The 17,500-nt window shown below is 41.8% G+C and overlaps 2 protein-coding genes across 4 annotated transcripts in view; one reads left to right on the top strand and one right to left on the bottom strand.

Annotated features, from left to right (window-relative positions):
- LOC138948776 (carboxyl-terminal PDZ ligand of neuronal nitric oxide synthase protein-like) overlaps positions 1 to 17,500 on the top strand; it is a 296,420-nt gene that overhangs the window by 199,992 nt on the left and 78,928 nt on the right. The window lies entirely within an intron of this gene.
- Positions 11,043 to 17,500, bottom strand: part of LOC138948777 (uncharacterized) — a 408,503-nt gene continuing 402,045 nt past the window's right edge. The window contains exon 2 of the mRNA XM_070320390.1: positions 11,043 to 11,080. The gene's annotated coding sequence lies outside the window, so the exon portion shown is untranslated. The remainder of the gene's footprint in view (positions 11,081 to 17,500) is intronic.

Below are 17,500 nucleotides of genomic sequence, written 5' to 3'. Positions count from 1 at the left end.
GGAGGCAAAAAGCTTCTCTTGACAGACCAAGGGGCAAAGATTTCGGGTTACGGACTTTTTTTTGCGGAGGGGCCCGAGTAGGAGTTAATTTCAACATGGGTCAGACGGTTTGTGATCGACAGCTTTGACCACACGTCTGAGAGAGTCGGAAGATGAAGTGCCTTGACCACGGGTTGGTAAGAGGTGTGGAGGGCAATTGAGGTAGAGGTCGGTATTACAGGAGTGGTGAGAGTTGTGTGAGGGTGGGCGTGTTTGTGAAAGGATGTAGCAGAGAGTGTGTGTCGTGTGTGTGTGTGTGTGTGTGTGTGTAGTGTGTGTGTGAGTGTGTGTGTGTCTGTGTGTGTGTGTCTGTGTGTGTCTGTGTCTGTGTGTGTGTGTCTGTTTGTCTGTCTGTCTGTCTGTCTTTCTGTTCATCTATCTGTCTGTCTGTCTGTCTGTTCATCTATCTGCCTGTGTGTCTGGCTGTCTCTCTGTGTCTGTCTTTCTTTCCGAGTGCGTGCTTTAGTATGTCAGAAAGAGAGAGAGAGAGAGAGAGAGAGAGAGAGAGAGAGAGAGAGAGAGAGAGAGAGAGAGAGAGAGAGAGAGAGAGAGAGAGAGAGAGAGAGAGAGAGAGAGGGGTGAGTAGGACTTTATTAATTCAGTTAATTCACACACAGGTCAAAGAGGTTGTTATTGAAGGCTTTGGTCCAAGGTCCCAGTAAGGCGGAAGCTTTAGTGCTTGCACCAATGAGAGAGAGAGAGAGAGAGAGAGAGATACAGAGAGAGAGAGAGAGAGAGAGAGAGAGAGAGAGAGAGAGAGAGAGATACAGAGAGAGAGAGAGGGTGGAGGTGGAAGATACAGAGAGATAGCGAAGAAACAGACAGAGATAGACTGAGGTGACAAAAGAAAATAAGAGAGAAAGAGAGATAGACATGGAGAGAGAAACATAAACTGTTGACATGGGTCAGACGGTTCAGGATTGACGGCTTTTCGCCAAACGACGGTAATAAAAAACAAGTCGCGTAAGGCGAAAATACAACATTTAGTCAAGTAGCTGTCGAACTCACAGAATGAAACTGAACGCAATGCAACGCAGCAAGACCGTATACTCGTACTTGTAGCATCGTCAGTCCACCGCTCACGGCAAAGGCAGTGAAATCAGACAAGAAGAGCGGGGTAGTAGTTCCGCTTAGAAGGATAGCACGCTTTTCTGTACCTCTCTTCGTTTTAACTTTCTGAGCGTGTTTTTAATCCAAACATATCATATCTATATGTTTTTGGAATCAGGAACCGACAAGGAATAAGATGAAAGTGTTTTTAAATTGATGTCGACAATTTAATTTTGATAATAATTTTTATATATTTAATTTTCAGAGCTTGTTGTTAATCCAAATATAACATATTTATATGTTTTTGGAATCAGAAAATGATGGAGAATAAGATGAACGTAAATTTGAATCGTTTTATACATTTTTTGTTTTTTTTACAATTTTCCGATTTTTAATGACCAAAGTCATTAATTAATTTTTAAGCCACCAAGCTGAAATGCAATACCGAAGTCCGGGCTTCGTCGAAGATTACTTGACCAAAATTTCAACCAATTTGGTTGAAAAATGAGGGCGTGACAGTGCCGCCTCAACTTTCACGAAAAGCCGGATATGACGTCATCAAAGACATTTATCAAAAAAATTAAAAAAACGTTCGGGGATATCATACCCAGGAACTCTCATGTCAAATTTCATAAAGATCGGTCCAGTAGTTTGGTCTGAATCGCTCTACACACACACACACACACACACACACACACACGCACAGACACACACACATACACCACACCCTCGTCTCGATTCCCCCTCGATGTTAAAATATTTAGTCAAAACTTGACTAAATATAATGAAGCGCTTGGACAACGGTTCTGTTTGAGCTGTAGATGGCACTGGAGGTAGCAATGTGGTACCGGTGATGGTAGGGAGGGAGTATTGGGGCAATAATGTACCAGGGAATGGGCCTTTGAAAGGTGTAACGGATAACAAATATCTACAAAAAAAGAAAGAAAGAGAGAATGCTTCATGTCATACAGGCGAAATATTTCGCCTCTTAAGGACCAGCTATGGGTAAAATGATAATTCGGATTTTATGCCCTCGCGGTTCTTGGTGAAATACACAAGTGTATGCGTGTTTAGGTGGTATCAACCATCGGTACTTATGGCAGAATGACCGAGGTCTTTTACGTGCCATTGTGGTGACACGGGGGTGGGACATGGCTTCCGTCTCTGGGTCTGCACATAAAGTTGACCCATGTCCGTCGAACCTGCGACCTTCCGAACTAATATCTATGATGATCTGTACATGTGTATACTTTTGCTGTTATCTTATCTCCTGGCTTGCTTTCTCCCCCTTGTTTCTGTTTGTATTTCTACAAATGTCTGGATTTGATGACAATACAAACCACTCCAAAAGAAAAAAAAATCTACGATGATGGTCAGTATGTACACACCGCGCAGAGGGCAACATTAATATTCAGCTTGCGCTCAGCTGGGCATCGATTGACCAGCGCAAAGACCTCTGGGGTTTGGACAAGCGGCACATGACACGTTCGATTGGGTCAGTCACCCTTTCATTGTTTCAAGGCAAATGCAGTCCTTCCGGTACAAACGTTGTGGCTACCCATCTAAGATCTGGCAAGGGTTTTATATATATGGGATGAGGTTATAAATCTCTCTGCTTGAACACATATTGAAATACAATAGCTTAATGGTGCTCTCGGTGCAGAGTGGGATTCGTATCTTATGTCGTGCCGAATTCACGGAATTGCCGAATTCGCGGAATCGGCAACATTTTTGCCCATTTCGCGTAATCGGCAAAACGCTGCCCATTACGTGAAATCGGCAGCGTTTTGCCGAAAATGCGGAAAGGCCTCTAAAATTTGCCCATTTCACAAAAGCGACAGCCAGTCTGTTACTTTTTGTGTCACCAGAACATTGCATTAACATTGTTTTACCTCCCTACTATGTTTTGTATGGTCTATGTTAGTCTGTGTCGAGCATGACTCCGGAAATGCACGAAAACTACATTTTTTGCAATAACTTGCCATAACTGATCGATTATTGCAATATCTATCCATTCGAGTATCTAGTTGTCTAAGTGTGATGATATCTCAGGCATTTGAGAACTTTAAAACCAAAAAGTGGCTGCTGATTTCTCAAAATGGGCACGTTTTAGAAGCCTTTACGCGTTTTCGGCAAAACGCTGCCGATTTCGCGTAATGGGCAGCGTTTTGCCGATTACGCGAAATGGGCAAAAATGTTGCCGATTCCGCGAAGTCGGCAATTACGTGAATTCGGCACGACATATCTGTTTACATTTTTGGTAAGTTATTTCTCAACAGATACTATAGTTGCTTTTTCTGAAATTGAATTGTCTTAACAATCTTCTCACCCTTGACAGGAAGCTGTCAGCATGTGGCTTTTGGGTATGTTTCCAAGCGGAAAAGATGGTCTGATCCCAAGTAGAAGCCTGGTCAGATCTGAGATGTTGAGCTGTTTTCGTGAGAAGAGTCTTGCCTTTAAGGTTTCTCAGAGATGATCCCGAAGACGAGAGTATGGGTTTGGATTGGATTGGATTGGATTGGATTGGATTGGATAAGATTTACAGTCCAGTGAGGTTACCCTCATGGAAATTCGGGCTGCTTTCTCCCCGGGGAAAGCGAGCTGCCATACATACGGCGCTACCCATATTTTTTTTTTCCTGCATGCGTGTATTCATGTTTCCTGAGACTTAATGCCGTGTGAGATGGAATTTTTTACTTTATTCCAAGTCCCACGGGTATTTGATGGACATTTTTATCTATGCCTATACAATTTTGCCAGGAAAGACCCTTTTGTCAATCGTGGGATCTTTAACGTGCACACCCCAATGTAGTGTACACGAAGGGACCTCGGTTTTTCGTCTCATCCGAAAGACTAGCACTTGAACCCACCACCTAGGTTAGGAAAGGGGGGAGAAAATTGCGGCCTGACCCAGGCCTGAACACGCAACCTCTCGCTTCCGAGCGCAAGTGCGTTACCACTCGGCCACCCAGTCAGCTTGTCAGATTGTTTCAGTGATACCGCGTTCTTGCAATATCGAGGAGGTCTACAAGTGTTCATTTCGGAGGCTGACGTCGTGATTATGTAAATCAATGATGGAGTTCTTTATTGACGGCGGTAGTTTTAGCCTTTGAAGCCTTAAGGTTGACACGAGTTACACACAAGTGATGCATATGTGTGCCTAATGCGTGTCTAATGTATTTTGGGTCCGATTATGTGCGTTCTTTTCACGATGACTCACATGATACAGGCTTGTGTGGTGGTCAATAACATATTGGCGTTACTGGTGAAGTCCGCATGATTTGCAGTTTCTTGGAATTTGCGTCAATGGATGAGGAACATGAAAGAGAAAGGTCCCTGCTCTTAAATACTGTCTATTCCGGCCTTAGCTAATCGTTCGTCTAGTTTGTAAAAAGTCCGTCAATGGACTGTCTTTCGTGGGCATTGAAGCCCATACAGCTCTTTTTTTCTTGACGGACGATCCTTCCTTTTGCACCAGTAGCAAGTTTACGACATCATTATTAGCCAATTATTGTGGATATAAGCTTCTCAGCTCTATTGGATGTGGAGCAAAACGGTCTCTCCCATCATTATTAATCCCCAACGAGAAGCATCGAGATCGATCACCCCAAAACAAACAAACGATAATAATTCTTGCAGCTGACATGACAAGAAGAAGATGACACTCCCATTAAAGGATGAACCAAGGAATAGAATTGAGTCATCAACAGCTGTCAGATTGTTTTCTCTCAAATTGCAATTGAGATAACATGGTGAATGGATGTTGATGACCAATAACCAAGAATATTATATATGCAAATCTTAGATTAGGACATTTGAAACCAAAACTCACATATCACTAAGCCACCACGATTTGCCCTACATGGCAACCACCATAAGACAGACAAATGATATTTTATACTGTGGACAAGCAAGTAGCGGACGATGCCATGGAGTCGATAGCCTCTGTGCAAAAAGAAAAAAGGTCCTCTCATTGAAGACCAAGGCATAGAGGCCCCCAGTAGCTGTCAAACTGCTTTCTCCCTGATGTTATTGGGAATGGTTAGTATGCCAATGACCAATGACTGAGGATATATATGCACCTCTCAAAGCTATCGAATTTGGAGTAGAAACTCTCTAATCACTAAGACATAACGGGAAAAAATGCAATCACACATCGATCACCCGCAGCGGAAAAAAACGAAACATGTTCTGATTTTCTTGCTATTGACAAGCAAGCCTTACACGATGTCATCGAATCGATCACCTTAGCAAGGAGAATAGATATGATGATCCCCCGCTCCCTCCCATTGAAAGCCAAGGGATAGAAGCCATCAGCAACTGTCAAATTGTTTGCTCCCTGATGCCCATTAAGACAAAATGGTTAATAGACGTCAATGATCCAGGGCTGTCCCTAAGGGGCCCCTAGAGGTCCTCTGCTAGGGTCGCCTGGCTGTCATGCATGCCAATGTCTTTATTCACGGGGCGCTGGCTCTGCGACGCGAGGTTACCCCGTTGATTCGGCTGCGGATATTTCACAGATACATCTTCTTCGTTGTGTAAAGGATCATGTAAGCCGCAACAATCTCTGTGCAAGTTTTCACGTTATGAATCTTTTTACATGGACACATATCAAAAACCTACATCTTGGCTGCTTCCTGTGAAGAATGGATATTGTTTTTATCATTTTCCCAGGTATCCTCAGTTAGGAAGTTAATTCAGGAAAGACTTGCCAGGTTGCTGAATATTGGTATCTGTCCACGTGTAAGGACGTACTTATTCCATACAATATGAATTTAGCTTGGGCAGATCCCACTCGAAGGAAGATATCATTGAGACAAAATGATTTATAGACGTCAATGGTCGAGGGATGTCTTTTGAGGGCCCCTCGAGGTCCTCTGCTAGGGTTGCTGGCTGTCATGCATGCCAATGTCTTTATTCACGCGGCACTGGCTCGGCGACGCGAGACACCCTGTTGAATCGGCTGCGGGAGATTTGAGTCCTTTAGCCGCGAGCTGAAAGAGGGCCAGGAAAAAGAAGAAACAGCGGATGGCCGGTGTAAACTCCTTCCGACGAGACTGCCACCTATGATTAGCGCTGCTGATTAATGTTGCCTTTGCATTGGTGAACAAGTTCAAATGACAACGGTGTTGATGATGAGCGTTATGTATTGGTTAAAACTTGTATGACATTGTCGGATTCAGTATTTGCAGGTCGGATTTTCTTTTCTTTGTTTTTTCCACGAACGCGTTTTGGAAAAAAACCATGCCATTCTTATATCCTATAAGCCTTCCATAACCATGCATGCATGAAAAAACAAACACCGATGTCTGTTATAATCTATGATTTAAAATCAGTTTTTAAGAAATGGGACGAAAGTTTGTCTGACTGCACGTCGCCATCATAGGATGATTGTAGACAGCAACCTAAGTTTAAGAAATGTTTTGAGGCGTTCACGTCGCATGCGTCTGGAAGAGAGTTCAAATAGCCCGCAGCCGGCGTGTGAATCTGAAATCCGCAGCAGCCGATTCATCGGGGTGGATACAAGCGTTGGACGTGCGGATCATTCATTCTTGGGCGTGGGGCTGTCATCTTGAAGACGTAGGGAAACAACGTGTTCTGCATCAAGTGCTGTGGTGTTTTGTTGTTGTTGTTGTTGTTGTTGTTGTTGTTGTTGAAGGGAATGGGAGCCGTGTTGTTTTACTACAGGGGGTTAGCTTCCTTGAGGCAAAACACTTAGCTTCCAGGGAAATGAGATGAAGTAGATCCCCGCCAAATGGTGGGGTTATTTCTGTTATGTTTCTTTCTTGCTTTTTTTAAATTTAGTCAAGTTTTGACTAAATGTTTTAACGTAGAGAGGGGAATCGAGACGAGGGTCGTGGTGTATGTGTGTGTGGGTGTGTGTGTCTGTGTGTGTGTGTAGAGCGATTCAGACTAAACTACTGGACCGATCTTTATGAAATTTGACATGAGAGTTCCTGGGAATGATATCCCCGGACTTTTTTTCTTTTTTTCGATAAATGTCTTTGATGACGTCATATCCGGCTTTTTGTAAAAGTTGAGGCGGCACTGTCACACCCTCATTTTTCAATCAAATTGATTAAAATTTTGGCCAAGCAATCTTCGACGAAGGCCGGACTTCGGTATTGCATTTCAGCTTGGTGGCTTAAAAATTAATTAATGACTTTGGTCATTAAAAATCTGAAAATTGTAAAAAAAAATATTTTTAATAAAACGATCCAAATTTACGTTCATCTTATTCTTTATCATGTTCTGATTCCAAAAACATATAAATATGTTATATTTGGATTAAAAACAAGCTCTGAAAATTAAAAATATAAAAATTATTATCAAAATTAAATTTCCGAAATCGATTTAAAAACAATTTCATCTTACTCCTTGTCGGTTCCTGATTCCAAAAACATATAGATATGATATGTTTGGATTAAAAACACGCTCAGAAAGTTAAAACGAAGAGAGGTACAGTAAAGCGTGCTATGAAGCACAGCGCAACCGCTACCGCGCCAAACAGGCTCGTCACTTTCACTGCCTTTTGCACTAGCGGCGGACTTCGTTCAGTTTCATTCTGTGAGTTCCACAGCTTGACTTCTTCTTCTTCTTCTGCGTTCGATTCTTTTGCCATATTATCGTGGAAGCGTAGACAGCCGATTTTCTCCCCACGCCAAGTTGGCTGCTGTCTTCCGTCTTCGGTGGTTGAGGTTCTTACTCAGGGTTGCCTCCTCCCCAAGAGTAGCTGCCTTGCTGGGCTGTCGAGTCCACTCTACCCGGGTTTGTTGTCGAAGTTTTCCTTCTCGTAGCCTTTGCCTTTCCCAAGGCGCACACAAGGCAGAGCGGGTTTTGAAATCGGAGTTGTCCTTCTCCTAGATGAGCGACCATCCAAGGTTGACGAGCCCCATCTGCCCGAAGCAGCTGGTTTTAAGGCGCCAGGGACCCGCCTGCATCCCTTCTCCTGTTAGTCGAAGACAGGGCCCGCCACGTGAAGGCCAGAAGCTGGATTTGACTGTCAGAGGTGTTTGGAGACACGAAGCCATATGGAGCATTTCTTGGGAAGTAGGCGCTTATCTCTACTTCCACCCCGGCATAACAGTCCTTGGGCCCCGACAGCTTGACTAAATGTAGTAATTTCGCCTTACGCGACTTGTTTCTTCTTCTTCTTCCTTTCTGTCTTTGCACCTCTATCAATTTCGTTGTCGAACAGTTTCAATCGTTTTCTTCTGTGTGTGTGTGTGTTTGTTTGTGTGTGTGTGTGTGTGTGTGTGTGTGTGTGTGTGTGTGTGTGTGTGTGTGTGTGTGTCTGTCTGTGTCTGTGCTGTGTGTGCGTGAGTGCGTGCGTGTGTGTTTGTGTGTGCGTGCGTGTGTGTGTGTGTGTGTGTGTTTCCCTTTTGGTCGTTTGTTGTCCTATTTTCTTTGTCGTCGTTAGAGGAGTGCGCGGGATGGTGTCCCTGTGCTCCATGTTGTCTGTTCTTTTCTAATTAGTCAGGTATCTTTGTTCTGAATCTGCTTGAGATTGTTTTCCCTCCTTTCGAATTCGTACCCGTGCTCTTTTGTTTTCTTTTCGATTTTCTCATTTATCCTTGTTTTTATGGGGGTTTTTTATGTGAAAATTCTCATACGTTTAGGCATGCATCTTGTTTATTAACGTGTGGGCGTTACCGAGCAGGCGTCTGTCTCAAGCTCGTTTTTCTTAAAACCTACTTAATAACCTTTATGTTCGGCGTTCAGGATGAAGGATATATTGCTGACGCACAGGATGAGCCGCTTGCAAGGAAATTGTGGACAATTTTGGATTAAAGTGGATTAAAGTGTTGATGGTGATGATGCTTACAACATCGAAAACTAGCTAAATAACCTTTCGTGTTTATTTTTTATGTTCCTGCTTCACCATCCGTTAGTATGGCTGCCTTTTTCCGTTTATAATTGTTATTTCATGTTTTTGCATCTTATCATATAAAGAAACAGCTTTTTTTTTTTACTGTTAAACTAGTTTAGGATAGAACCTCCCTCCCCCAGGATGTGCACGTACCAGAAATAAATATCCCGCCTGCTTTCTGTGCAGTGATAACATTTTGATGACTTGATTTCACAGATTAACACTAGTGTCAATTAAGAAAGAAACTCATTAACAACCTTCCACTCGGCACAGACGACACTGGCCTGGGGCTGTTGCTTTGTTAGTCTATGTCCAAATTGAGGGGTGGTCTTTACCATGTTAATAGCCTGGTCAGATCTGAGACAGCGAATCAATGGAAGTACTATTCCTTTTGGATTTCGTCTTTTGTTCGGAGTTTGCTTCGTCGATTATATCCAATCTAACTCGGACAATCACATCCGATCCTTACCTGCTCAAAAAGATTGGGGTTTTTTTTCGTCGTGTTCGCAAGGAAGATACCTTGATGAAACACACACACATACGCGTACACACACACACACACACACACACACACACACACACACACACACACACACACACACACACACACACACACACACACACACTAACACACTAACACACACACACATACACGCGCATGCGCACACGGACACACACACACACACACACACACACATAAACACACACACACACACACACACACACACACACTACCACCACATCATCCCCCAACGCCACCATCAAATTCACCATCATCTCTAACAACAGCAGCACTGCAATCACCACCAACGGCGCCGACTGCCACCATCACAGGCGCCACCCATTCTCAGGGGCCATCACTTGACCATTTTGCGTCCGGAATTGTTGCCCCTAGGGCCAGCCTGATTACGGACATGAGAATTGACTGTGTGTCGATGTTTCTTTCTTCCTAACATCCATAAAGATATTCTTTGTTTCCGTTTTGTCTTTTAATAATACATGTACATTACTTTTATTATTCATAATGTCTTCCTTAGAATTCTGTTCCGATGCAAACTTGCATTAAATATAGGATGCTTAGACAGATTGAAAGACACGCACGCGCACACATATCCTGCACACACGCACACACACGCACGCATACACTATACACCACACACTCACACATACACATACACACACATACACACACTCACACACACACATACACACACACACACACACACACACACACATACACACACACACACACACACACACAGCAACGGGAGCAACACTATACCACGGCAATCACCACCATCAGCTGCACAACCACCGCCACAGGCTCCACCAACCTCAGGGGACATAACTTGACTAGTTAGCGTCCAGAATGGTCGCCCCTGAGGCCAGCCTCGTTATGGTCATGTGCATTAGTGGCTGGGCTACATGATTATACCTCCCCCTCACACACACACACACTCACACACACACACACGTACACACACGCGCGCACGCACACACTCTTCGCCCCTCTACCGCCCCTCCCCCATCTCAAATAACACAAAGTACAGCTTGTTTCGCCAAAATGATTGCATTCATCACATACCCCGTCCTTTTCCCAATTTGGCTGTGCGGACACGAACCCGCTGTCCTGCTCTTAAAGTTTCTTTCCTTCCCCAGCAGACCATCTTGTCCATCAACATAGATATGTCCAGGGATATACCTCCAATGAGAGCATCCTTCCATCTGGACACATACCAAAAATTAAAGAGTCTGAATATGGTTTTCTGTGTAGAGTGGGATTGTTTTGCTGAATTGACAAAGGTGTCAGCTAAAGCTGCCGTGAATTGAGCCGGAAGTTGACTTCACTAGATTTCGCGAAGTCTTCTTAACGATAAGGCCTAAAAAAAAAAATAGGTGTGGTTACGGTAACCCGACCTACCCTATTTTTAGGGGCCGATCCTATAACTTTTTATTACATTTGTCAAAAAAACAAACAAAAAAAAACAAAAAAAGTGCAAAAAACGCAATGAAAGCGAAAGCGCCCGTGTCGCACACTTATTTCCCTGTCAAGTAGGTTTAATTTGTACACATGTACATTAGAAAAAAAAGTTAAAAAAAAAAAAGTGATTGCCTACCTACCTACCCTATTTTTTTTGGCTATGTTACCGTAACCACACCTTTTTTTGGGGGGCCTAATTCAGTGCCAAAACTTCATGCAGCGTGCTTTGTGAAATAGACTTTGCGAAGTCGACTTCGCCCTTTTAATATCAGCCAAAAGACAGCGTGACCGGCACGGTTGGCCTAGTGGTAAGGCGTCCGCCCCGTGATCGGGAGGTCGTGGGTTCGAACCCCGGCCGGGTCATACCTAAGACTTTCAAATTGGCAATCTAGTGGCTGCTCCGCCTGGCGTCTGGCATTATGGGGTTAGTGCTAGGACTGGTTGGTCCGGTGTCAGAATAATGTGACTGGGTGAGACATGAAGCCTGTGCTGCGACTTCTGTCTTGTGTGTGGCGCACGTTATATGTCAAAGCAGCACCGCCCTGATATGGCCCTTCGTGGTCGGCTGGGGGAGAGAGAAAAGACAGCGTGCCCTGACACCAGCATGATTACTCGCAAGGTAACCTTAGTCTTCTCGAAGTGACTACTCCGGCGTTCAAATCAGCTCATGCATAGTTAACAGCTGGGAAGTGAACTTTGGGAGTTACCACTTCTAAGGTATGCATTGACTTCCAGGGTTTCTCATTTCCTCCATAAGCATACGGCACCCAGGCTGTGCACGTGTCACTAGCGCCGGTGCGGAATTAAGCTTCCGAAAAGTGTGTAAACTTGTATGGACGTTTCGGCAGAAGAATTTGCCGAATATGATAAGCACCAGAAGCAGCCTTGCTTATTCGGACACGGGAGCTCCGATAAGGTACTAGTCGTTTAACAGTATAAGATAAGATAAGATAAGAACACTTTAATGTCCATTTTCATTTTACACAAACATGGACATGTTTCTTTTGGCACCACATCGCATTTCTAATAAGACAAACACACGATCATTAAGCATAATTGAACAGTACATACACTACTAAGATTAACTTATAACATAAGCATTTAAACATTGAGCATCATTTGTATATGTATAGAACAAGCTAGACTGACTTGCAGCTTGCAGCAGAGCGACGCCACTTTGAACTCAGTGTGTACAAAGGCTTGGGCGTCGCTGTCTTCGTCCGTTAACACCTCAGTTCCCAAGAGATGTGAGGGAATAAGGAATGGCATATATCCGCTATCCAGTCTAGAGACATAGTGCTTGCTGCCGCGCGAACCGAGAAAATGTTCCCTCTTTATCTTTGCTGAGCTGGCTGCAAAACCCCTCCGCGCGGAGGTGTTTCCAGACACATTGTACGTAGGGTGTATCAGAGTGTCTGTTCTTGGAATATTTCTTCTTACGTTTTTCCCTTTTTTCTGTTGTTTCTATTGATATGTTGAGAGCAAGAAGTGTCTTTTACTAATCTGTCTGTATCGTTGTCTGCACCTGGCTGTTTTGTTCTTCCTTTTTTGACTCACATGCGAAGCAAAAGTGAGTCTATGTACTCACCCGAGTCGTCCGTCCGTCCGTCCGTCCGGAAAACTTTAACGTTGGATATTTCTTGGACACTATTCAGTCTATCAGTACCAAATTTGGCAAGATGGTGTATGATGACAAGGCCCCAAAAAACATACATAGCATCTTGACCTTGCTTCAAGGTCAAGGTCGCAGGGGCCATAAATGTTGTCTTAAAAACAGCTATTTTTCACATTTTTCCCATTTTCTCTGAAGTTTTTGAGATTTAATACCTCACCTATATATGATATATAGGGCAAAGTAAGCCCCATCTTTTGATACCAGTTTGGTTTACCTTGCTTCAAGGTCAAGGTCACAGGAGCTCTTCAAAGTTGGATTGTATACATATTTTGAAGTGACCTTGACCCTGAACTATGGAAGATAACTGTTTTAAACTTAAAAATTATGTGGGGCACATGTTATGCTTTCATCATGAGACACATTTGGTCACATATGATCAAGGTCAAGGTCACTTTGACCCTTATGAAATGTGACCAAAATAAGGTTGTGAACCACTAAAAGTGACCATATCTCATGGTAGAAAGAGCCAATAAGCACCATTGTACTTCCTATGTCTTGAATTAACAGCTTTGTGTTGCATGACCTTAGATGACCTTGACCTTGGGTCAAGGTCACATGTATTTTGGTAGGAAAAATGTGTAAAGCAGTTCTTAGTGTATGATGCTCATTGCTAGGTTTAGCTGAAGGTCAAGGTCATGTAAAGGTCAAGGTCAAGCATGTGAGTCGTATGGGCTTTGCCCTTCTTGTTATTTTATGTTATTTTATTTTAGTGTTTTTGTGTGTGTGTTTTTCGTGTGTGTTTTTGTTTGTTCTGGTAATTTTTCTTCACGAAAAACAATTGTCTGGCATTCTCTAATCCCAAAGTAGATTGATAGGGCCAACAACAACAAAATGTTGGTTTAGGGTAACCCGACCGACCCTATTTTTTTCCGCCGACCCTAAAACTTTTTTTTCATTTCTAAAAAAACCAAAAACTTTTGGCACATTTTGCGAACCATACCGAGACAAAGGCAAGTAACCTCCTTTAAAATAGACTAAATTACTTACTTTTTTTTTTAAAGCCGACCGTGTTTTGATCACGTTACCCTAAACCAACATATATTTTTGTTTGGCCTAGAAGAGAGATCGATAGTGGAGTAAAAATATGTTCTTTAAAGAAGAGACTGGAGTCAACGGGGGGGTGGGGGGGGGCATATAAAACGGCAAGGGAGGATCGCAAGGAACATAAATCTTGTTTGAAAAAAAGAATCGAAGGAGAAAACTAAAATCATGAAGGATTTCGGAGAAATGATAAATTGCATTAATTTGGGTTTTGTTTTATTTTTAGAAAAAAACGGTTCGAGTTTGGAGTGGATATAGTAGGGGGGGGGGGGGGGGGAGTGATGAAGAAAAGATAGTGTCATGCCGAGATAACGAAGGACTTTCAAACTGATAGACCAGGTGGAAATTCAAGTAAAAAGATTACACATAGTACCATACACCTGGGAGAGAAAAAATACCAGACAGTGTCTGTCTATATAGACACGAAAGTACGGAAGGTAAACGCAAAAATGTGACGTTAAAAAAACGTATACCATGCCAAGATAACGATGACTGACTAAAAAAGGATGCTGGAAAAACAAGTAAAAAAGTGCATAAATTCTAAAGTGCGATAAAAACAGCAGGACAAAAAACTTTATGAAGAAAGAAAGACAAATAAAATAGCAATGTCTCAGGGTTTTTTTCATACACGAAAGTACGAAGAATATATAAGTGTGATTAAAACAAATTGTGCCATGTCATGATTAGACAGACCGATTCTCAGCGTACGTGGAAATGCAAATAAGAAGCAAATAAAGTACTATGATAAAACAAAAATGAAAGAAAAACAACTTGAAGAACAAATAAAAAGAAATAACAAGGGTTTGTACGAAACCTGGTGATTTTTTCCCTCTCGAAAGAAACAAAAGTATATTTTTGTTAAAAGCAATTTAAAAAAAAAAAGTCTTTAATGCCATGCCAAGCTTACAGTAATGAAGAAGGATTAGACAGGCTGACTGATAGAGTAGCTGGAACCGAGCTTAAAAAGTAGAGACAAAAAAAGGAGAACAAATTTCAAGGATAAGGAAGAGAAATAAGTTAGCAATGTAAGTTGATTGTTTGTTTTTTCAACACACGAAAGTACGGAGGGTGTACGCGACGTTAAGAAAATAGGATTATATCAAGATTAGACATATTGAATGACAGAGTATCTGGAAATACAAGTGGAAAGTACATTTTTTATCGCAAAAATGGAAGAAAAACGAAATTGAGAAAGAAAGACCGATCGAGCAGTATAAAATAACAAGGCAAGTTGTTTTTATACACAACAGTTCGGATGAATAAAAAAAAAGAAGATAATATGTAAGGATGAAGAAGAAGGATAAAAAGACTCACAAAGTAGGGTAGCTGACAAAAAATGTACAGAAAAAATACCAATCGATTGCGAAAACAAAGTCACAGGAGAACGAAACAAAAAGACAGAAAGCACGGCCATTTTAAGCAACAAAAAAATAATGTGGGAGAAGAACCCAAGATAGGAAAACTGAGTTGAAAAAATAAATTACACGCACACACAAACTCGAAGTGTCAGAATGAAGGACACGGATTGACATACTGGCAGGTAAGCCGGAAATCAAAGTAAACAATACACATTCTATTAGGAAAAAGAAGACAAACACCCACCCACACACACGTAAAAAACAAAGAGCAGAAGAAAAAGGGACAGAAGAAAGCAACATGCCAAACCAGGAACAGCTAAAAGTTAGGGTAGTGCAGAGGCAAAAAAAAGAGGAGAAACCAAGCGTGTAAAGAAGTTAGCGAGATTGACAGGGTATTCGGAAATGAAAGTAAAAAGTTCACGAAAATCAAAGGAAACAATTGACAGCAGCAGAAAAAGAAAAGAAAAAAGAAAAAAAGAAAAAGATGCTTTGCACAACAAAAAGTTTAGGCAGGAGAGAAAAAAAACAACAACAGAGAAACAGAGATTTAAAAAAAAGAAAATGCTCTCGTTATTCCAAAAATGTATAAAGCAGTGTTGTTTGTAAATGTTGTTGTTGTTTGTTGTTGTTGTTGTTGTTGTTGTTGTTGTTGTTGTTGTTGTTGTTGTTGTTGTTGTTGTTGTTGTTGTTGTTGTTGGTGGTGGTGGTGATGTTTTGCTTTGTTTTGTTTTGCAGCTATACTTAAAGGCAATGCAATCTGATCAAATCAGCAGAAACACACACACACACACACACACACACACACACACACACACACACACACACACACACACACACACACACACACACACACACACACACACACACACACACGCACAGAACCAACAACAAACAAATCTCAAAGCAAAACAAACAAGTCGCGTAAGGCGAAAATACAATATTTAGTCAAGTAGCTGTCGAACTCACAGAATGAAACGCAATGCCATTTTACTCGTAGCATCGTCAGGCCACCGCTCATGGCAAAGGCAGTGAAATTGACAAGAAGAGCGGGGTAGTAGTTGCGCTAAGAAGGATAGCACGCTTTTCTGTACCTCTCTTTGTTTTAACTTTCTGAGCGTGTTTTTAATCCAAACATATCATATCTATATGTTTTTGGAATCAGGAACCGACAAGGAATAAGATGAAAGTGTTTTTAAATTGATTTGGACAATTTAATTTTGATAATAATTTTTATATATTTAATTTTCAGAGCTTGTTTTTAATCCGAATATAACATATTTATATGTTTTTGGAATCAGCAAATGATGGAGAATAAGATAAACGTAAATTTGGATCGTTTTATAAATTTTTATTTTTTTTTACAATTTTCAGATTTTTAATGACCAAAGTCATTAATTAATTTTTAAGCCACCAAGCTGAAATGCAATACCGAACCCCGGGCTTCGTCGAAGATTACTTGACCAAAATTTCAACCAATTTGGTTGAAAAATGAAGGCGTGACAGTGCCGCCTCAACTTTCACGAAAAGCCGGATATGACGTCATCAAAGACATTTATCAAAAAAATGAAAAAAACGTTCGGGGATTTCATACCCAGGAACTCTCATGTCAAATTTCATAAAGATCGGTCCAGTAGTTTAGTCTGAATCGCTCTACACACACACACACACACACACACACACACGCACGCACGCACGCACATACACCACGACCCTCGTTTCGATTCCCCCTCGATGTTAAAATATTTAGTCAAAACTTGACTAAATATAAAAACAAACAAAAAACCTAGAAGTTTGACATTCTTACATTTGGTTCATGTCTTTTTAAATACCTAGCAAATTGATACTATTACAGTATCTTGCTGTTACATAATACCTCTGTTGATGGACATTAGTACTTAACAGAAAGCGGAATTCTCGACGACATGCAATTATGACGGCAGAACATGTTTCATATTTCTGAAATAATCAGCATACCGTTTTCACGCGGCAGAAACAGTTTCATGTTCAGCGATTCCCTGCATCCTCTTGCTTCAAACACTTCGGCTGATGCGAATGATTCAATTTTTCACAATAAGGAAGTCTGTGAAAAGCTCCATTAATGCTAGAGCGAAAAAATCTTCATGTTATTAGTCTGAGTATCTCATTGAACCTTTTTGCATTGAGTTTTTAGGATTTTGACCATGGGTATTGAGTTAGAGTGGGTGTTTTTTTCTCCAAGGAAACCTTCCGTCGCGTGTACACGCTCATGTGCACCATCAAATATTTGTTCAGGCGTTAAAGGCCTTCCTTAATTGAAGCCGAAGTGGACTTCGCGAAGTCTTTTTACCTGAAATTCAGTGCCAGAGCTTCGTGCAGCGAGCTCCTTGAAGTGGACTTTGTGAAGTCGACTTTGCCCAATTAATACCAGGCTTTACTGATGAAGTTGAGAGCATCTTTTCACTTGGATGCATGCCAACCATCAACAGCCTTCACACACACACACACAC

This window comes from Littorina saxatilis, linkage group LG15, assembly GCF_037325665.1.
Source record: "Littorina saxatilis isolate snail1 linkage group LG15, US_GU_Lsax_2.0, whole genome shotgun sequence".
Lineage (NCBI taxonomy): Eukaryota > Metazoa > Mollusca > Gastropoda > Littorinimorpha > Littorinidae > Littorina > Littorina saxatilis.
Note: the sequence above shows the minus strand (reverse complement) of the source record. Positions and strands in the feature narration are given on the sequence as shown.